Source organism: Camelus bactrianus, chromosome 14, assembly GCF_048773025.1.
Source record: "Camelus bactrianus isolate YW-2024 breed Bactrian camel chromosome 14, ASM4877302v1, whole genome shotgun sequence".
NCBI classification, from domain to species: domain Eukaryota; kingdom Metazoa; phylum Chordata; class Mammalia; order Artiodactyla; family Camelidae; genus Camelus; species Camelus bactrianus.
Genome location: NC_133552.1, coordinates 41,411,018 through 41,414,231, shown reverse-complemented (window position 1 = coordinate 41,414,231; position 3,214 = coordinate 41,411,018). Strand labels below are relative to the sequence as shown.

The 3,214-nt window shown below is 41.7% G+C and overlaps 1 protein-coding gene across 1 annotated transcript in view; it reads left to right on the top strand.

The window, feature by feature from the left end:
* Positions 1-3,214, top strand: part of DACH1 (dachshund family transcription factor 1) — a 397,126-nt gene that overhangs the window by 1,816 nt on the left and 392,096 nt on the right. The window lies entirely within an intron of this gene.

Sequence of the window (3,214 nt, the reverse complement as noted above, 5' to 3'; positions counted from 1 at the left end):
AGTCTCGTGGGCGGAGGGAGGTCGTGACCCTGCCCGGCAGGGTTCAGGGAGCGGGAAGACGCGCTTCGGGTGAGGGGCCCGTGAGGTAGTCTAGGGAGTGGGTCACTTGGAGGTCGGGAGGGGGACGGCCCCAGAGGCCGAGAGGCCGGGGCCATCCCGAGGGACTCACATTTAGTTAAGCCCCGAAGCCCTGGGGGCAAGCCCGCGGAGGGGAGGGGTTCTGTGTGTGTGCACGCGTGTGTGCGTGTGTCCGCGTGCGAGCCTGTGCGTGTGCAAAGAAGATAAAGGGGTACATTTGCCCCCGGGCAGATGCGAGCGGACCGGCAGGGTTCCTTCTGTAGGGGGAGATGACTGGGTGCCTGAGACTTGGAAAATGAACTGGAGAAATGGGGAAGAAAGACCACAGCTTGCTCTCTCGCTCTCTCTCCAAACTGTCCTTTCTTTTCTTTTCTTTTTCCTTTTCTTTTTCTTTTTAGGGTTAGTAGCTCACGCAATGAGCAGGTGCAGGTTTTGCACCGGGATGCTCTGTGGACCTGAATGCCCCGTGCCGTGGCTTCCCAAGCCCGGCCAAGCGCGCGAACCCTGGAGGCCGCGGGCCTGGGAGTCTGGCCCAACCAGTTTTATGCTAATGAATGCTCACTGGGGGAGGATCTACCGAGAGGGGGCGGGAGTGGGGTAACTTGTCAGTTTCGGGGTAGAAGTTATCATTCTACCCACTCTCACTGTTCCGCCTAGTCACCACCGTTGGCTGCAGACGGAAAGTTCAGAGATGCCGGGAAAAAACGGAGTAGGGAAACTTGGAGACTAGAAGTGAGCGCGTGGGAACTGTGCGCAAAATTTGTGCGGAGTCTTCGGTACTCTCCAAACAAGTTTAAAGATGGGGAGAAAGAACGGAGTTTTACTCCTTTTGTGTGTGTGCCCCTAGTAGAGCTAGGGAAATTGAGGCGGGAAGGAAAAAAAGTGACTAGACCAGAAGGAAACCAGGGGTGAGCCCCTAGCTCTTTCTTCCTTGGAGGTAGATTCCTGGCTAGAGCCCCTGGAAGGCTGTAAGACGAAAACGATCGACTCCATCCCAGCAAATGTCCTATCCTGACCTAGCCGGAAACTCTTTTCCATGTTTATTTAACACTCTTTGCAAGGCACGTATGTGTATCTAGGTTTTGAATCTTCCTTTCTACTATTTTTTTGGATGAATGCTGAGAGCGCACGCGTGTGTACGCGCGCGCGTGCCCAAGAGTCTGGACAGGTGGCAGTAATGACTGAGGGGGACTCTTGATCACTAAACGTCATTTATGGAGATAATTGGAATCCTTGGATATACAGAAGATAAAGTATTTGCCAAAAATCTATTGTTAAAAGTACTCGAATTAGGGCAGAATATTGTTACGGAGTTGGTATAGAATGCTAGTTGAAATTTGAAGCCAGTTCAGATATGATTGTGATAAAATTGTCTACCTATCCAGTGAATTGGTGAAGCGCTGTTTTTCTTTTTAGTAATCAAACCACTCTGCTCTTGAATCTTTGTGTTTCTTAGAGCACACACTGTACTGGATAATTAATGGCCATTTCACATAGTACACAAAAAATTGCTAGAGAAAACTTCCTTCAAAGACTGCAACGTTTTAATCCATGTAAAACAGGTAGCGTTACACCTCTTACAATTATTCCCTTGATGTTTTGTGTTTTTTTTTTCCCCTGAAATTTCTGCTTAGATTTTGGAATTGAAGTCCTCACCATATGGTTGGAGAATATTCTTAAATTTATTAGCAAAGGAATTTTAAGTGTTTTTTCCCCTGAGCTTAACAAAGGCTCTGGAGTTTAAACTTTCAGAGCCAAGATAAGTTAAATCCAGTAAAACTGTTTATCCCTTCAAAAATATCTCATCAGTACTCTATATTTCAGTCACCTGGTTGTAATACTTTACAATTGAATGTGTTATTCTAAAACTGTTTCGGGTTAAAGTTAAACGTGGTAAGTTTGTTGATTTACTATTGCATTTGATTTTTTATCAACTGCAAGACTTTCTCAAACCTAAATATATGCAAATACTGAAGATGTGTAGTTGCAGATGTCTGCCTAGGTTTCCCTAATTCTCCCACTAAGAAAGTAGAAAACTTATCATCGAACTCCCTTTCACCAACATATACTGTTTGTATTGTGATGCATTATTTTTACTGATAATTGCACGTGTTATTGTCTTATTTCTCAACACTGAAAGCAATACCTAAAATACTTTCCATCTTGAATTTACAAAATTAAAATTACTCTTTTCCTTCAAGTCCAGTTTATGCCTTTACTATTAAGATCCTTTTTCATTCATCTGTATATATTGATTTCTTTCAGTCTGGTTTCTTTCTCCTCTGGCTACTTAAGAGACTATCTAAAGGAATAATTTATACAGAAGATAAGAGAAACTGTGCAAAAAGGCAAACTATATAATATAATATGTACATAGTGTGTAAGAAACATCAAATCTTAACACTGTCAGCTTTTCACAAAACATGTATCTGATTATATCTCTTAATTGCATTCAGATACCAGGGAATCCGAGGAATCAAAACGATGTTCAAAAAAGAAAGGTTCATAAACTTGCTCAAAGTGATTCAGTAAGTTAGTAACAAACCTTGGAGTGGATTTAATTTGCTTGGGGCTATTGCATCAGTGCGCTATCTATGAAAACTAGAATAAATGTTGAAGCCATCTGTCATTACCACAAGGAGATGAAACAGAGACTGTCACCTCCTTGATAGTAAAGCTAAATAAGGGTCTCAAAACATGAAAGAAAATGTAGGGAAATATATTTAAAAGTTGTCAAAGGACAAAGTCTGACCTTGATCAGCTTCCTCCAATTATTATTTTTAAACTAAACATTAGTTGCATAAACTTGGCTGTTGCAACAGAGGTCACTTAATTAACTGGTAACCATTAAACAACAACAAAAAAAGAAAAGTAATTATGTACATGGTCAAGTCTCTGTTTGTCTGAGTCAGTTGCTTGTTTGTAGATTTGGGTTAGAATTCAATTTGCCATGAATTCAGGTAATAAAAAGTGACTCTGTTCTATTTTGTCATCAAAAATTATTATTATTTTTTTTGAGTGCTGCCAGAAGGTGATTTAGTCTCAGGATCTTCCAAACTAGACTGTGAATTGGGTCCTATGTAGCCCTAGATCTGTGAGTTTTTAACTTGAATAGATTCTGTTTTAGCAGACATTT